This window comes from Neofelis nebulosa, chromosome 1, assembly GCF_028018385.1.
Source record: "Neofelis nebulosa isolate mNeoNeb1 chromosome 1, mNeoNeb1.pri, whole genome shotgun sequence".
Taxonomy (NCBI): domain Eukaryota; kingdom Metazoa; phylum Chordata; class Mammalia; order Carnivora; family Felidae; genus Neofelis; species Neofelis nebulosa.
This window is the reverse complement of record NC_080782.1, coordinates 21,434,343-21,454,499: the sequence shown is the minus strand read 5'-3', so window position 1 is coordinate 21,454,499 and position 20,157 is coordinate 21,434,343. Positions and strand designations below refer to the sequence as shown.

The 20,157-nt window shown below is 35.8% G+C and overlaps 1 long non-coding RNA gene across 1 annotated transcript in view; it reads right to left on the bottom strand.

Moving 5' to 3' along the window:
- Nucleotides 1–20,157, bottom strand: part of LOC131504269 (uncharacterized) — a 114,260-nt gene extending 94,103 nt beyond the window's left edge. Inside the window, exon 1 of the long non-coding RNA XR_009257894.1 lies at nucleotides 20,009–20,157. This is a non-coding gene — a long non-coding RNA (uncharacterized LOC131504269). The remainder of the gene's footprint in view (nucleotides 1–20,008) is intronic.

The following is a 20,157-nucleotide window of genomic DNA, read 5'->3' as shown; positions in this document are numbered from 1 at the left end:
GATATGAGGCAGCAAGCAGACCCAAAACATCCCTAGTTCCTGATAGATTTCTTCCTTACAGGTGTCCAACTCCTGGACAATCATCAGATGTACGATTTGCTTCATGATAAATGGCATTATCCTCTCCTGTGGAACCCTGTCATTGAAGGTGAAGACATCCAGGTATTTAGAGACTGAGGACGGTTCCAGGTCTTCTTGTGTGTACGAGCACACGCACCTGGTTTTACCGCTTTCCTTGCTTTTCCTGCTTCCTGTTTATCTTTCCTTACTGAAGGCCCTACAAACTTTAGAATCTAGTTCCAGATATGGGAGCAGCCATCTCAATCTTTTTAACTATCCCCTCTGCTGTCTATAATAAGTGCTTTTATCCATACTCTCTAGTGAGTTCTTCTCTAACTTTCTGATACACAATTTTGTACAGGGAGTGTTTCCAGTAGAACAAAACCTTAGAAAGAGATCATTTGGTACACTTCATCTGCAATGATTTCTCTTATAGGAGTATATTTCAAGGCATTAATGACAGTATTTCCAGTGATAAAGACAGTGCTAGTAGTTCACGATATATGAAAAAACATGTAAAGTGCCAAAACAATGACGTGTCACTTGTAGATACCTATAATCAAGTGTCTATGAAGATTATTAGGTGATAAATTATTTGCTGCCATAAATAATATAGTGGAAATAAAGAATATAATTGAGTTAGACGACTGCTTCCAAATATACAAGAAAACTCAGAGTAAAAAGATGAGCTCATGACTTTAACTACTGAGGTCTTGCTTATAAATGCTCTAAAAGAAACTCGTAGCTGCAAGGTTAAGAATTCTGAAAACAAAGCCCCAGATCTAATCCTGCTTATGACTGAATTATGACAAAAGAAATTCCAGAATTTTGAGTGTCACTTTTTGTAGGAATAGGACTTCGAAAATCAGAATGCATCTATAGATAAATTTGAATAAAACCAAGGAACTTAAATTCTACATTTTTCTAATCCTCCTTCACTTGTGGAAACATCTCATTATACCCTCAATGAGATTAATCTTCCCTTGCCTGAAAAAAATATATGACAACTTCCTCTGAAATAACTGCTTTTCAAAATACTGATGATCCTCTCCAAGACGTACATTTATATTACTTTTCTATTGTTTCTGTGCACAAATTACACCAAACGTTGACAAGTCTACATTTCCTTCCAGAAGCTTTAAGGGAGAATCTGTTCATCTTTTCCACCTTCTAGAGGTTGCTCATATTCCTTGCCTCAGGGCCCTTTTCTCCATTTTCAGAGACAGCAGTGTGGTGTCTTTCAGTCTCAGATTCTGTTTTCATCATCACATCTCCTTATCTGATTGTAGCCTTTCTATTTTCCTGTTAGGCCCATCCACATAATCCAAGATACAATTCCATCTTAATTCCCTTAACTTAATCATTTTAAAGTCCCTTCTGCCATATCAGATAACACATTCACAGATTCTGGGGATTAGGACATGAACACCCTAGGGTAGTGATTTGGCTTATTATACTACTTCAGTTCTCATTGATCCCATATTTATCATCAGACTTGAGTTAAAAAGAACTTTCAGGATGAATGACAAAGTATAACCTCATTAGGAGATGAGGTATATCAAAGATATAATTGCATGATTTTGCCACATGGTATCAAAAGAAACCTAGGGAACATGTGTGGGGATGTATTTTAAGATTGGGGGATCATGATATAGGAAAGAAAATAAGCTGGACTGTCGCAGATTTTGAGTCTGGAGTTCTCTCTTGTCCAGCAAGAGAATAGATGCAGAATTGAATACGAGAGAGGCTAATGTCCAGGAAAGCGACAAGAGCCCTGAGTAAGGGTCTCGCTCTGTATTTATTAGGATCAGAAGGCTTACATATCTGATGAACGTGCAGAAAGAGAAAATAAAACAGTGATCATTAACTCGTGCATGTGAGAGAAAGGGATTTTCAAAGCTATGCAATGTTAGCAGTTAGGGTCAAAAATCAAAGTCCCAGTGCGGAGCAGAAAGCTGTTTACTGCAGACACCAGGCACTGTGTCTGTTTATCTTAATTTTTCTAGGGGTTACCTCAGGGTTAACAAGACATTTTTATCACTAATTAGCTCTGGGCACTTTCACCCTGCTGTGGCAGCTTTCTGCCTCTACCTGTTCATCTACCTGTTCTCGGACAATTTTGTCCTGTGGAAGCAGCTTTCTCTTCTTTGCTTTGTTCTATGCTGGGCTTTTTCACCCTGTGGCGGCTTTCTGCCCTAAGCCTTAACCCATTGGTGCAAGCTCAGAGAATTCTTGAACTTCTTCCCCATACTGGATCACATTGAGTTTATTAATATGAGCTCACTCAATAGAGATTTACAACTAGCTACAATTATGTGACTGAATTTAGAATTCAATAATGAAATAGGCATGAGTATTTCCTACTTGTTATGAAGTAAATAATTTGTCTATATATTAATCTTAATTCTCTCCTTTCCTGTCACATTCTAATTCTAATTGAAGAAGATATTCTACTCAACTAGAAGTGGTGGGGGGGAACTCACTGAAGATGGGTAAAAAACAAAAGTGCTCTCCATCCTATTTGGAGAGAAGGTTGCTGTGTTCTTAGCTCTATGAACAGATATTTTGTTAGGGAGAATGATTTTGTGAATATATTTATTTGCAATACATATTAAATCTGACTGAAAGTAGTATGCACAGATACCAAGTTGATAATGTTTGATTGTGGTAGTTTTTGAATAGCATCAACCTAATTAAGCCAGAACTCCATTTCCTGGCATTCTCTTCTTTGCATTGTTTCAAATTATCGTGGGCCATAAGAGATATCTTATGAGATTTGAAAGACAAAAGGGAAATAGTCATTTTTTTCAAAGGCCATGGGGGTTCTCTCCATTTTTTTAATACCAGAAGACTAAGATTATCATTTAAAAGGCGGGGGGATATAGAGAAAACATTCATTTAGGAAGACAGCCTAAGAGGTATGAGGTACTTAGCACTGCCTAGAGAAAGTAGAGACTTGCAAAGATGAGGCAGGTTACTATGTGGTAGCATGATAAAGTCTTCATCAGATGTAAAAGGGAAAAATTCTAAAGCACTTGAAAAGAAGAATGGGTAGAATAATATAGCTACATTAAAGAAAAATAGAAATTCTGGAATTAGGACTGGAATTATTAAACTTTCTGTGCTTGATTCCAGATTTTGTTGAGGTTTTCTAAACTACAGAAATATAATCCATCTTTACAGAGTCAATCTCCATTTCGAACTTCAAACATTATAACCTACTCAGAATATTTCTCATTTACCAACAGATATTAATCTTCAGGATTCAGAATTGAGAAAACAGAATTCTCTGGAATTCAATAAAATTCTAGAACCAGGAATCATTCTTGAACTATATCTAATATGTTTGATACTTGTTACTCATAATTACAGATATCTACACATTACTTAAAGCATAAGAAATATTAAGTTTATTATTATATTCAATGGACTGCAGCCCATAATGAGCCCATAATGAGCACTGATGCACTGAGAAATGCCAGCAAATATTATTGGGTAGTATTCAAATAAACATGACCTTTAAATTACCTTGTAAACTGCTGAAGTTAGAGCACAACTGCTCCCAAAACAGGTTATACTTTGGAACATCACTCGTAAGATTTGTATAATGTGTACCGTGTATATAGGCATATTAATATACATATTTCCTTTGAAAAGTGATTCACCTTTGTACAATAGCTGGGTCCACAAACAAACACTCATAACATGGTGACAACTACAAGCAGGACTCATTGATTAGACCATGACCACTTCTTTCCCGTCTGGTCTTGCTCTGAGTCTCAGAAATGATCAAGGGTCCTGATTTTGATTTGGTATCGGTGGATACCTGTGAATCAGTAATATCTCTGTTGATTGTCAAAAATCTAATTATCATAAGAGAATTACATTTCCCATGTTCCTAAACAATTTTCCTCAGACTATAAGATTCAGAGAAAAACATACATTTCCAAAGACTGCCAAGAAAGAGTTCTCACAAGGAGAGCATTCTACTGGACTTGTTGGGGTCTTTACATCAGTTCCCCCAGATGAAGGAAGAAACACTGGCCCCCTTCTACCTAAATGCAAGACAAAAAGGAAGAGAACTATCTTTCAATCCTCTCTTTTATTTGCCTGCACTGAAGCTTATAGGCATTCTGCCCTTCTTCTTTCTCCTCAACTCTACTTTGTAGTTTCCTGATGTCTCTAGCTCGAGCAAACAAAATATAACTTATCTAAACTTTCTCTATGGGTGGAGAATATTTGGTAATCCAAACTATTTTTTTTTATCCAAACTAAATCCAATTGTACTTTGTCTTTTCACAAAGTAAAGATTTAAATAAACAGGTAATGAGATCCTTATTTATACATATACAGACTTTTTTAGTAAAGCCATTTAATCTTGCTGTAAAATATAGGTTGTTTTTGGTAGGAATATCAGCTGAAAAAAGTATATGTGAAATTATTTCATACACTGTAAATTAATATATATCCCATTTAGAAGGCACAAAGAAAGGAAAACACACAAACGCAGTCCCTTTTTTTCTAGAAAAACAGAGCAAAGAGAATTATTCTGTGGATTTTCAGAAGAGGTAAAATATACAAAAGGACCTATTCTTGTTGTAGAGATGGGAGGGGTGAAATAATTTAATTTTATATACATTGCATTTGAGATAGTTGGGTGGCATACAAGAAGGCATGAGTTATATTAGCTAGAAATGTGGAGTCAAATTTAAAATGAAGATTCAAGAAACATAAGCACTTTGAAGCAAGAGAGAAATGTCTCATGTATCAGTAAATGCAAAATAAAGATACAACTAAAGGAAACACAGAGTGTGACAGTGAGATTTAGAAAAACTAAAGAATACATTAATACAGAAGATGGCATAGTATTAGCTGGGATAAAAACTGAGCATCAAATATTGAAGAAAAGTTAAAGGGGATGAAAACTGAGGAAATAAGTACAGGAGATACTGTAGGATAAGTTAAAAACAGACGCCAGGTTACTAAGTGTTAAGAAAAGAGCACACTGGAGCTTTAAAGACATTCACTATGGAGGAACTAAGTGGACTCCAAATGCCCACTAAATCTTTCAGATACATCTTATTAGTCACTAATTCTTAGTGTGGCAGTTGGGAAAAACAGACATGTAATTACATTTGGTAAATGATCATACCATTCATCCTTCTATAATTAAATTCTTATTACTAAAATTATTGATATGAACAAAGAAAAATAAGTGAATATTTATTTCTAAATGACCTTTCCTAGAAATCAACTGAAAATTCTGTTCATAATTTTTGTCAGTAAAAAATATCTTCTCTATTAAGAACCAATAAATGCATGACAAACTCATAACAATTCTCTTAAAGAGAAATCAATCATAAAAAAAATACTTCTAAAACCCAACATCAACCTATCATCACCTTCATGTTTTTCTTTCTCCAAGAAAAAAAATCTAAGCAATGGATTTATCTTACTGTATCTCAACGTAAAAATTTCTGCAAGGAAAAATAAAACATATGAGGATTGCCTTGATTCTCAAAAAGCACATGAGAATTGCCTTGATTCTCAAAATCTGCAAAAGGCTAAAAAAAAACCAAGAAAAAGCATTGTTAGCTTCTTTCTTTTAAGAATAATCACAAACTATCAGCTATAGTATATGTAAAATGTTTTTACTTTTAATAGGAAAATAATAGAAAATTTTATTTGTTTTTAGTGATATGAACTCATAAAATAATCTGGGACTGGATAAATAATGATAAAATAATAAATTGAAGCTATTTTCCCATGTGGCCACTCAAATCAATGAGAATCGAGGCCTCTCAGCACCTCCATGACTCACTGCTACAGGATGCAACACTATTCAAAAAGCTCAGCCATGCATGTACCAAGCACTGCTCTCGGCAGGAAAGACATTCTTTTAGAACTAGGGACTCAGCAGGATTGTGAGATATAAACTCTATAACAGACACAATTGCTACAAACATTTCTTTCTTGTCTCTGTAAAACAATATTCATTCTACATTTTATAGTGAAGTATTTATCATATATACAATGTGCATATATATGATATATATACACACTTGTGGTGTATGATATACATATACATACAAAACATGTTCATTTACATATGTAGTTCATCATGACAATATATATACTGAAGCAGACACTATTCTCCAATGGAACAAGTTAGATGCATAATATTCAGTTAACATATCGCCTTTTGTTACTATTCCGTAATAATTGGAATTTATAAGCCCCTTCATGGACTCAAACAATCAATCAGTCTATCAATAGGACCCATATATATTGAACACTATAAATTGAGCTCCATGCTAAGGACTCTAGGATTTAAAGAGTAATTGAAGTATGTCTTGTTTTAAACCTGTAGGTGCTCAAAATTTAGTGGGGTAGAGGACAAGTATGTTAATAATTAATATCTAACAATATAGCTTTATATTAGAGTATTATAAAGACCTAAATTTTAACACTTCTGAAAATTCACAAAATGATTTAATTCCTCTTCTTACTCCAGGGAAAAAATAAATTTCTGGTATTTTCTAGTAACGAAACCTCAGGAAAACATTGACTTTTGAAGCCTCAGATTCTTTATCTATGAACAGAACTAATTAAATTTATTTTTAATTTTATTAAAATTAAATTAATTTTATATTAATTAAATTAATTTTTTTAAATATTTTATATTAATTTATAAATTTATACTAATATAAATTATAATAATTTATATAATAAATTATTTATAATTATAATAAATATAATAATATATTATAATATATTAATAAAATTAAATTTATATTTAAAAACAGAGTATAATAACTGTGACATTTATACCACAGAAAAATGGTCATTGGGCCACTGGTCAGGTATTCTTACAATAGCCCTTTGCAGAGGCACTAATAATAATGTCACCATTTTCAAAGTTAAGAAGAGAGAGAGATAAATAGATCATCTACTACTCTGATCTTATAATGTTCAGTGCTTTATTTACATTTGTTTATGTTTCTATTCATTTACTTTTATCTGAATAATATCCTAACATTCTTCCCATTTTTTGCATTTCTTAATCAAAGTGTTTCATGGATTAATACAGAAGATGAAGGAACAAGATACTCCCTTTCACTGCCCCTAGAAAATGCAAAGAAGGGAGTATGAGCTAAGCTTGGCCACCAATTTGATGCTTCTACATATAACCTCAATTCTCCAAGGCAATGCTATAAAACAATGAGATAACTGAATGTTGGTTATGGCTCATATATAGCAACTGGAACCCTCATTCATTAATGGGAATGTAAAATGACACAATCACTTTAGAAATCAGTTTCTTGCAAAACTAGACACATCCTTACTATACCAATCCAGCAACTGTCCTCCTTGGTATTTGCCAAAATGTGCGGCAAAGTAAGGTCCACAAAAAAACCTAAACACAGGTATTTATAGCATTTTTATTCATAATTGTCAAAACCTGGAAGAAGCCAAGATGCCCTTTAGTAGGTTAATGGATAAACAGTCTTACATCCAGACAATGAGATGTTATTCAGTGCTAAAAAGAAATGAACAATCAAGTCATGAAAAGACATGGGAGAATCTTAAATGCATGCTTTTAAGTAAAATAACCCAGTTTAAAAAGGCTACATACTGCCTGATTCCAACTGAATGATGTTCTGGAAAAGGAAAAACTATGGAGATAGAAAATACAATTTTACTATTCATTCAATCCCCCCTCCCACCCCTCAATTTCCCTAATGAGTATGAGGTGGCAGATCATTATCATTTGGATAAATTTGCATTTATAATAATTAATGTTAAGTATCTTTTTATATGCTACTGTCCATTTGCATATCACCCTTGGAAAATGTCTATTCAAGTCTTTTGCACATTTTTTCTAATTAGGTTTTGCTTTTTGCTGCTAAGTTGCATAGGGGTATTTTTGCATGTACTAGATATTAACCCCTCGTCAGATTTAAGACTTGCAAACCTCTCTCATTTAATGGGTTCCCCTTTTACTCTGTTAATAGTGTCTTTGAGGCACAAAAGTTTTAATTTTCATATAATCCAATATATTTATTGTTCTTTTCTTACCTGTGCTTTTGGTGTCATATTCAAGGAATCACTGTCAAGTCCAATGGCATCAGAATTTTCCCATATGTTTTCTTCTAAGAGTTTAGATCTTATACTTAAGTCTTTGATTTTGTCTGTGTGTGGGGGGGCGCCATAAAGGTCAAACTCTATTATTTTTCATGTGGATATTCAGTTTTCCCAACACCACTGACATGGGGAAGCCAGAGAGAATAGGACCCATTCCCTCTTTCCTTTCTTTCCTTCCTTCCTTCCCTTACTTATTCCCAGTCATCAGTTACCTTATTTAGTTGTTTGAGATATCAGTTTGTAAACTATTTTTTTTTATGTTTATACTTAGAAAAAGTCCAATAATACAAAAGAATTTGTTCCAGGGTATCAGAAAAAATATATATATAAATTATGTTTCTACCATTAATTAGCTTTGAGGCCTTAAGAAAGTAAAACATGTTCTCTAAACCTCAACTCCATAATCTGTCACATTCTATTTGTCAGGTTAGCCTGGTATAACTTTTATAAATATTTCAGAGGATTAGGAGAGAACTAATACATAAAACTAAAAAAGGTTTTACTTTTGATATTGACTAGAAAGTGTCTTAAAATTATGTAATTCAAAAATTAGGATAATTTTCCTCCATATTGACATAAAAATATAAATTTAAATTCCCAGTCAGGTAAAAAAAAAGTTTTAAAAGTAATCTCCAGGAAAGCTAATTGTATTTAATATACATTTTTATGTATGAGTATGTATCTTGAGGAAATCGCAATACATACTAAATAGCTACTTGTTTCACTTCATAGGTTCAATCAACAGATAAAATCTGTTGTTTTACCTTTGCCACTGGATCCTTCTATAACATGTGTACAAGTTTGAGTGGGATAAGATGACACTTGATCGAATATTAAAGATTCTAAACTCCATGGTCAAGAGCAATTTCATTCTAGGAAGTCAATGTGTCAACTTTCTAATGAAATGCATTCTTAAAAAAAAAAAAAGCATATTTACTAGGCAAATTTGGGACCAAACTAATGGAATCAAAATGGAGTTGGCATTAAGATTTATTTGAGAACACAGTATAAAAGAGCAGACCGAAAAGAATCCCTAAACCAATATGAAAAGGAAAATGAAAAGGAAAAGGAAAAGGAAAATGTTCATCATTTGTTTATTACTCTGTGAATCAAAGGAATGAGTGGTTCACATTACACTGCAGAAAAGATGAGTCTCAATATGAACTAAAAGATGGGACACAGAAAATGTCACTGGTCATCTAAATACGGTGATAGAGACAGGTTATGAACTATCTTTCATATATACCCTTTTACAATGTTCCTTAGTAATGAATGACATAAACCTATCTCCCAACATTTTTTAGCAGAAGAGATAAACAGCTCATTTTTAGAAGTAAAGCCACAGTGAATATAGGTATAGGTATATTTGTATTAAATATTTAATCATTGAATTTACTTTACAAAAGAACATTGGTAAATTTATTTCTTTACTTGGGGGGGAGGAGATTACATCTGTATTACATATATTAAAATAATCTCCTCCCCCGCCAAGTAAAGATGTATTAAACAGCATAGCATATAACTGAACATTTAAACATTTTTCTACCAGAGGTTACTGTTCATTATCGTTATCAATTCTATGACTAAATATAACTAAGACAATGACATGAATAAATGCATAACAATGTATTAATTATAAATATTTCACATCAGTTCCAACATATCTAACATGCTAAAAGCCTGCTTCTAAATTTCTTTCATGCATTTTACATCACTTAAATATTAATATGCAATCAGGTAAGACTTTCTTTAAAATGGAGTCTACTTGAAAATACAGGGAAAACTGATTATTATAAAGATTTTGGTAATTTAAGGGATTAAACACATACCTGAACATCAAAGGGAACAGCTGCTTTGAAAACAGAAATATCAGCTTGAATCATTTAATGACAGTAAATATATTAAAAAGAATCAAATATATTTCATTTTCTGTTCCTTTTGCTTATTAGAAATTGTAGGTTATGCTCCCTGTCATGTCTTTAAGGAAGCTACTATAATGCGTTGTTTAAAAATTGTTTTAAATGTGCATTTATTTTTGAGAGAGACAGAGGGACAGTGAGACAAAGCGCAAGCAGAGGAGGGGCAGAGAAGGAGACACAGAATCTGAAGCAGGCTCCAGGCTCCCAGCTGTCAGCACAGTGTCTGACATGAGGCTCAAACTCAAGCGAGATCATGACCTGAGCCGAAGTCAGCCTCTCACCCAACTGAGCCACTCAGGAGCCCTTATCGTGTTGCTTTAAATTTCAGTGTGTGAAGGGAAATCCTGCTCTAAAATTGTCAGTCTGTGTTTTTAATCAGCCTATGTGCTAAAACAATAAACTGGATTACTTTCCTTCTGCATAGTACTCAGATACTATATCAATTCGGGTGTCAAAATATGTATCATTCAGGGATCATCCAGGGGAACAAAACCATTAGGTGATATATACTATGATTTATTGCAAAGGAAAAAATTGCCTTATGTGATTGTTAGAACTGGCTATGGATGTCTGACATTGTAGGTAATGTCAGGAATGGTAAACTGGGACTCCCTGGCATCAGGTAAAGCTGCAGTCCACAGGCACATTTTTTTTCTCTTTTTCAGAGAAGCCTCAGTTCAATTCTTAAGGCCTTTCAAAGGTGAAATCAGGCCTATCCAGATTATCTAAAATAATATCACTTAAAGTCAACTCACCTCGACTTCATCATCATCTTTATGAAATACCTTCCCAAGCACCACTTAGATTAGTGTTTGAAGAACTGGGGACTCCAGCCTTGCCAAGATGACACATGAAATTGACCATCATAGTCTACCTCTTCTCACACTGGCACCTCATCTCCTTGATCCATAATTAATATCTAAACAAGCATACCAACAACATATGGGATACAAACTACCCCACATACAACTAAACACATGCTCTTTCCTCAGAGAAGGATGCAAAGTCTTTGGCTGATGGATCACTGCTCTGGTGGTGGGGAGGGGTGGTGGTGTGGTGGTGAACCAAACCTTAAGCTGAAGAGTATGGATCTTTAGCAGTTCTGCATAAATTAGATTGCTGAAGTTTGTCACGGACTTTAATCCCAGGACATGGTAAGAGATCCCTAAGGACTCTTCTGTATTCCAGGCATAACTTTCCTCATCTCCACTTTATGGTAATGACACAATTTCCCTTCGATAATCAATGAAAAAAAATCATCCCATTTAGTACAATAACTTTTTTTTAATTTTTAAAAGAATTCTTTTATTGATTTTTGAGACAGAGAGAGACAGAGCATGAGCAGGGGAGGGGCAGAGAAAGGGAGACACAGAATCCAAAGAAGGCTCCAGGCTCTGAGCTGTCAGCACAGAGCCTGACACGGGGCTCGAACTCACGGACTGTGAGATCATGACCTGAGCTAAAGTTGGACACTTAACTGACTGAGCCACCCTGGCGCCATCCCCCACCCCCTTTTTTTTAAAGAACAGGATGGGTCTGTGTGGTTGTAAGTCTGAACTTGTTTTTTAATGTTCATTTATTTTTGACAGAGAGAGCGTAGGAGGGGGAGGGGCTGAGAGAAAGAGGGACAGAGGATCTCAAGGGGGCCTCTGTGCTGAGAGCAGGGAGACCTATGCAGGGTTTGAACTCATGAACTGCGAGATCATAACCTGGGCTGAGGTCGGACATGCAACCAACAGAGCCACCCAGGTGCCCCAATAACATTTTTTATTGACTGTTGAGTTAGAGGCATGAGAAATCCAATAGGCCGGGTGATAGTTAAATTTCAACTTAAGTGGAATCATTATTGTCTCTCATGTAAGAAGCATTTCTCCCTCTGACACTTCTAGACTGACAGAGCCTAACGGAGGAATGACAAGTAAATATTTTGCCAGTGGATCATAAGTGGGGCTTCTTCCATTTCCACATACTGATTCTTGGACCTGCAATTCTTGGCAATGGGAATAACAACACTATATCCCGGAGACTGATGTGGAGCATAGACAGCTTCCTGGAAATCACTTCCCAGTCCTACAAGGCACTGCCACCCAGTTGGTGCTGTGACTGTCTTCAAAGGGTCATTCTATTCTTCTATCTAGTCAAATGCTTCAGGATCACGGGAAACATGATAAGACAGATGAATTCCATGAGCATGAGCCCATTGTCATACTTCATTTATTGCAAAATGACTTATTTGATCAGGAGACATGCTATGCAGGATACCATGAAGGCAGATTAGGCACTGTATAAATCTACAAGTGTATGTTTTTGCATTCAGGGAAGGAAAATACATATCCAGAGTAACTATTCCAGGAACTACAAAGGGGTACCCCTGCTATGATAAAAACACTCCAATGTAAGTAATCAACCACCAGGTAGCTGGTTGACCACCAGCTGGGAATGAGGGTCATACTGGGAATGAAGGTCATATTGTAGTCTTAGTGTTGTTCTTTGCTGCTGGTAGATTAGTCATTCAGCAGTGGCTAGAGCAAGGTTGGACTTGTTCAGAATGAGTCATCCTACACACTTGCTTGTTAAAACCCTCCCTTGCTAGGGTCACACTTTGGTGACAATTCACATGGCACACACTTATCTTCACATTGATTCCTATTCATAAAGAGCTATCCAAATACACCCTCCCCAGAGCTTCTTGATACCAATCTCCCACTAATGTGTCTTCCCAGTCCCTGGCCATCCAGCCAAACCACGGGTCACAATCCATACAGACCACTTCTTCCGACTACTTATCCTTCCAGGCTAAATGAACAGCCAGGTTTACCATTTGAAGTTTTGCTTACTGAGAGGATTTTATCTCTGTCCTTCAGAGCTATCCTAGAAAGGAGCCATGGTGCTCCAGTTGTCTACTTTGGGTGGTGCCTGTATGTTTTGCAGAAGCATTTATAAGCCAGGCTAAAGCTTTCCCTTTCTCAGTCCACTAGTTATAATGGAATCCCCATGAGTTCACAGATAAAGATTAGGAGAAATAAAGTAATGTAGGAGTGAGGGCCATAAAAATGTGTGTCCCTATCTTATTCTTAAGCTGACCATGAAAGCAAGAGGCTGATCTCATATCACTTTTATTTGATAATGGAGTGCTGCTGGGAACACTCAACATTATGGTTGAGTCAAATGACACCCAGTTGGTAATGAGCAGCTAAAGTTTGGTGAGTAATGGCCCATGAGTAAGCCTTCAGCCCTTACTAAGTTCCAGTAGCAAGCCCAGGCTGTTTTTCAAAAGGAGAGTAGTTACCCATATAGGTTAGTAGAGTAGCAAGCCCAAGCTGTTTCTCAAAAGGAGAAACGCTCTTAGCGCTCCTAAGAGTCAGCACAGTGATTCACCTACAGGGACCTTCCAAGGGTTCCGAACAGTATGACTATCTCTCATTGGTAGTTTAAATAGCCCTGGATCCGGTGGATCATGAGGCTCAAGTGGGAAAGTATCTTATACAACATTCTAGACCTGTTGTGAAGCCTTCTCTTGTTTGGAGTCCTAATTAGAAATAGAAGTTTGGGGGCTTCTTGGACCAAATTAACACCAAAATGAGAAATATGTTGCCTCTAAAACTCAAATAATCCCACTAGACATTGTACCTTGTTTTGTCTAGAAGCAGACAGATGTGACAATTTATCTTTTACCTTAGAAAGTATATTCATACCACTGGAGCATTAGAAATTCCCCTGAGGTATAAGGCTCTTCTGTTTTTAGATTATCTAACCTCTGACATGCAAATTTCCTACCGATATGTCTAGTATAGTTGTTATTCTTGCACCTGAGGTATAATCAGCATAAGTTCATCAATGTAATGAATCAATGTGATATCCTATGGAAGGGAAAGATGATCGAGTTCTCTGAAGACTAAATTATGCCATGAAGCCATGGAGTTGATATACCTGTGAGGTAGTACAGTGAAGGAGGATTACTGGCCGTGCCAAGTGAAAGAAATGAACAAACAATGGTAACACTGACAAAAACATTTGACTGATTATAGATGCATACCAGGTACCAAGGTATCTGCTGATGTGATAAAGCGATAAAACTTCATCTGAAATAGCAGTTGCAACTGGAGTCACCAACCAATTAATTTTAGGAGTATGGTCATTGTCCACATCTACTTTCTTCACAAGCCAAACAGGCAACTGAATGGCATACGGAGGGAGTCCCAACCCCTGCATCTTCTAAGTCCTCAGTGGTGCCTCTAACCTCTGCAATCACTCCAGGAATGTCACCTTGCCTTTGGTTTAATATTTCTGTCAGTTGAGGTGTTATAGTGGCTCCTATTTGGTCTTTTGTAATATAAAAGTCCTCACTCCACAGGTCAGGGTACCAATGTGGATATTTTGATAGTTGCTGAATATGTTTTTCTCCCCAATTATACATTTTAGAACTGGAAAAATAAAGACAGAATGGGTTCAGAGTTCCACTGGGCCCACTGTGAGACAGACTTAAGTTAAAATTCCATTGATCACCTAACTTCCAAAAATCATTACAGGGACTCATGGGCTCCAACAGATGTTTTGATTTCTAGGAATTATTACCAGTTCACAGCCAATGTCTAGCAATCTCAGAGGATTATGATTATTTCTCTCTCCCTATTGCACAGTCACACTAACTTTGTATAGTGCCTATGGAAAAGTCAGAGATACATTAGCAGTACTAATTGAGAGTTTAGCAGGGTTCTTGTTCAAGGGGACCCAGAATCTTTTTCCTTCAAAGGGTTCTATATCTTGTAAATTGCCTCCAGTTTGAGAACTAATGTAAGAGCCATGACTCTGTTTAGGCAATTAAAATAAGAATTCTGCTCATTCAATCCTGAACTCCTTTGCTTACACAGATCAAATAAATATTTGATAGACTGTCCTATTTCTCTTCTGGGGATATTATGATTAACTAGTCAATGCATTGCCTCAGTTGTCCATTATGGTAAACACACCTTCCTTGTCTTTGGTGATTAAATGTCACCAGTTTGTCCTTTTGCTCCAGGATCCAATTACATCCAGTGAATTTAGGGATTCTAGTTCAAGGGTAGCAATTCTTACTGTAACTTCTGACCTACAAAGAAGAGTGAAACCCCTGAGCTCCTCAAGTATGGTGGGGCTTCCCTCACAGTGTGGTGAAAGGTATGTCCTCTGGATCTCACTGGGGTAGATGAAAAATTCTTATAAGGTAATTACACTCTAATAATCCAACCTCCCTAAGCTTTGCTATTTTTCTCCTATATAGGCTAGGAAATTTCTGGTATTTCAATCTACTTATTTTGGGTCCATGTTTCAGGAAACCACGCAAACGGACGGCTTACAGCCTTTTCTAAATCTTCAAGCTAAAACATTGAATCTGGAATCTGTTTAGTGGGCACAAATCAATAAGTTCATCTTGACCCAAGTTTATATTCCTTCTACTATGATCCGAAACCCTTTTGATCATTTTCCATACATATTCCTCAGATTTCTTTTAGGATAAATTAGGGAAAAATATGTAATTCTGTTGGTGTACTGAAGAATTCTCTGTGGGTCAAGCTTTGTTTTTTACCCTTTGTGGCCATATGGGGCATGTTATTGGTCTAGAAACAAGAAAGGTAATGGAGGTAGGACATAAAGAGGATTAGCAGTTCCATGCATGGCAACTAATTCAGTGGAGACCACTTATTTACGCAAAGAAGTGCTAAACTTCATAGTCAGCTATTTCTTTTTTTTTTAAGTGTTTATTTATTTTTGAGAGACAGAGAGCACAAGTGGGTGAATGGCAGAGAAAGGGAAAGACACAGAATCTGAAGCAGACTCCAAGCTCTCAGTGGTCAGTGCAGAGCCCCACGCAGTGCTGGAACCCACGAACTGTGAGATTGTGACCTGAGCTGAAGTTGGACCCTTGACCGACTGACCACCCAGATGCCCCTAGAAGAGTTATTTCTACAGGCAAAGAAGAGTTGGTAGAATCTAAGTGTCAAAGTCCCTAGATTTATCAACATCTATCTATATGTTCCCATTCCAATTTTCAGGATGCCATTTTTACACCTCCCCCATACATGTCATAGCTTTAACAGAAATTTTACTAATTTGGAAACTCAATTTGAGTTGTAATTTAACCACTCACAAAAAATGACTTTCAGAAAGTTTGGCCCTGAGTCTCCAGGGCATAGACTTTATTTGGGAGCAGATATAGAAGACTTAAGATCATTTATGTGGAACTTAAACTGGTAATCTGAAGCTGTGAGATTGTCCCATCCTTTCCTCATTTTTTTTTTTTACAGCTCAGTTATGAGCAACTAGCCAATCCCATAAGCTTTTAGTTTGAATGTTCTAAGTATATATTTAGTGAACAGAATCTCAACAACTATATGGATATTTTTAAAGAATATACAATGAGGGATACTGGGTGACTAAGTTGGTTAAGCACCCATGTCTTGACCATGAGATCAAGCCCCATGTCAGGCTTAGTGCTGACAGTATGGAGCCTACTGGGATTCTCTTTCTCCCTTTTTCTCTCTGCCCCTTTCCCTCACTCATGTGCACAGGAGCACACACTCTCTCAGAATAAATAGATAAACATTAAAAAAATAATATATGATGTATTTTTCTCATGGATATTGCCATATCATGTTGTGAAACACCAGTGCTCTCTTCACTCTTGAAACTAAAGTCTTTAGTGGCTTTGTATGTAATCTGACTAAAGAACAAATTTTAGAAGACACAGAACCAATCCAAAAATCACATTCTTAAAATTCTTTTCTCTAGAACCACTTTTGGTAACAAAGTCAGTATCAGAGAATGTTCAGAGAAAGAGAACTAGCGAAAGATATATATTAAGGGAATCCTATAAATACCTGGTTAACACAATTGTGTGTCCTAGCTATACAAGTATGAAGTCCCTAGGGCAAGGCATATAAAAAGGCTAGCTAGAATTCTTAGGTTTGAACTAAAGCTGCTATCAAGAGGCAGAAGTTATGCCTCTTCAGATAAGTCTCAGCTCTGCTAACAAGGCCTTTCAACTGATTGAATCAGGTCCACATTATCAAGGATTAAGTTTCCTTTAAAGTCAGCTAATATGATTTAGTCACATCTACAAAGTACCTTAACACATTATAATACCAAACACATATTTGTGTTTGATTGAAAAACTGAAAACTATAGTTTAGTTATACTGACACAAAAGGTGACCAAAACTATTACATTTTAGTATTTCTTTCTAGAAAATGTAATAAATATTAAACATAAACTAGAGAAGAGAATTTATCTACTTGGCATACTTACCTCTTTCTTCTATTTTTGAAACATTCTTTGGGTACTTACAACTTTAAGAGTTAGAATACACTATTGTATCAGACCTGTCTTGTGTATCACCTGAAATTCTCTTAGCCCACATTTGATCTTAACTATGCTACGGTAACTAATGCAGATAGACATTGGCAGAGCCTTGCTTCAATGCCATCATGTGATTTTAGATTTCTATGCCACACCTTCTGTAACACTGTGGAATCTGAATTTATAGCAACACACTGGGTTCTTGAACATTTAAAAATACAACGTTATAAGGAAATTGTGCTCCATACTAGGACCCCTGACCAATGAGGAAAATGAACCAATAGAGATATGCTTCCCTCTATCTGTAATGTTAATACTTTTTAGGTATTCTCATACAACTCCCCAAATGATCTCAGCAGAATCATGCCCCAGTTAACTAAAGAAGAAATGAGGTCAATAGCTTTTTTATTTATTTTATTTCTCTATTTTCTTACTCTTCCCCAGTTTACTTGTCTTCTTCCTCGGATCATTTTTTGCATTAAAATATATGCACTCAAGTTCTATGTCAAGCTCTGTGTTGTTGGAGAAATCAAAACTAATGCACCTGGTACCAAGGGTGGCCCTAGAAAGACCTTCAGAATGGAATTTTAGAATATGGCTTCTCTCTCTCTCTCTCTCTCTCTCTCTCTCTCTCTCTCTCTCTCTCTCTCTTAAAGTGACGATAAGGACTCAATTGTTGCTAGTATGTACAGTGATAAAACCTTTGGACTATAGGCGAATTATTGATATTTTCTCATGAGGGACAACATGGAACATGGATGTATGTGGGAGCAGTGGCATCTGAATGGAATCTAGCTGTAATGAGGCTAGGAGAAATAATGAAACTACAGCTCAAGTGCAGCACATGGTGATTTCATACATACAGCTGATGGTTATTTCCCACACTGAACTGCATAATTGAGATAGAAATAGCAGCAGGCAAAACACTCACACTGGTTCTGTGACCTGTGGAGTTTTGGCCATTATTTTAGAAAGAGCCAAGTCTGAAAATACCTGCCCCACACCACTTGTAACTAAAACACAGAATTCTTAATAATATATGAATCAAGAAAATCCATAAAATAAGTAAGAAAAAAAGACAGTAATAGATTTCAAAACATGTACCTGGACCTAAAAGCTCAGACGGAAGTTGATAGTTAAATCTCTATATAAGAAAAGTGATGTCAGAAGTTATATGATTTATTCTTCACATCGAGACTTTATGGGAAAGCCAAATCAAACTAAAACAAAATGTATTAGGAACAAAATAATAAAAGGCAACACAAAATTAATGGACTGGTATCATTACAATGGAGAAAATCAACAAAGGAAAATGTTTTTTTAATGATAACATCCCAGGAAAGATTAATAAAGAAATAAGTGAGAAAATACAAATCATATAGTCACATAGCAGGATAAAATGCTATATTCTAGAGAACAGAGATGCATTAAAAAATAACTTGGTATGAAAGGAGAGCTTTACCCTAATACATATAAAATTGGATTAAATAAAAAACAAATTCCTCAATAGCATAACTAAATAAGACTGAAGATTATAGATTTAGTCTGATTCACACTAATTAATCTATTGTTAAAGATCATCCCAACCCCAAAACAACCTGCACAAATTTATAGCTTCATTGGCAAAACACGTGAAACATTTAATGAATAACAAATTTACATTAATTCTTAATAGGAATAGAGAAAACATTTCCTGATCTTTTACGAGGCCAGGGTAACCAACCTCAGTACAAAACCCTAATGAGGACAATACAAGAAGGGAATGTTATTTCCTGAACATAGATGCACACATGTAAAACATATATGAAAATCAAATCCAATAATATATAAAAAGATAAATCAAAGCCAAATTATTTTCATACCAGACATATCTATGTAGAACAATATTAAAACTCGATCAATGTAACAGTGATAGAAGCAGAAAAATCTTAAGCCAACATATCATCCAGATACATTAATAGTAAAGATGGTGAAGAACCAAAGACAACAAATTTTAAAAGGAGCCACAGTAAAGCTACTCATACAAAAGAAACCCAAATATCTGACTGTTCAGTGGAAACAATGGTGGTCAAAAGGCAGGGTCACGGTGAGTAAAGAACCAAACAAGAATCTTAAAAATGATGAAACTATCTTTCAAACATTGAAAGCAACGGGATTCTAGTTTCAACACTGACATGAAAAAGCTTGGAAGTCTTCAATTCCACCCTTACCACAAGAAAGATTTCCAAACTAAGAATCAATAAATTTTCTTGGATCCATCAGAGAAAAGAGATCACAGATCAAACTGACACTTTGAAATCTGGGGAGACTGGCAAATTCACAACATCACAGAGAAAGCTTACCTGGAGTCGAAGTTCCTGGGGTCATAAGCTGGTAGAAACATATAAAAGGTAATTTTGACAAATTGCTGGAGAATGTGTGTGAAACACAGTGAGTGTGAATCTCCTGGAGTTTTTGGTCTTAGGAGAACCCCATTATTTTTGTGGGGTTTACCTCTAAGAACCCCACTAGTTCCTCAAAAATAAAGGTATATTAAAAAGAAACCTCACCTCATATCTCTGGCAGGAAGAGAGGAAAGTAACCATTCTGAAGTATGCTGAGAGTGTTCTCCTTAGCAAATGCCTACTTCCAGTGAAAAAGACATTTCACTTGGTGGAAGGGCATTTCCTTGACTCCAGCTCCTTCTAGCCTTCCTTTT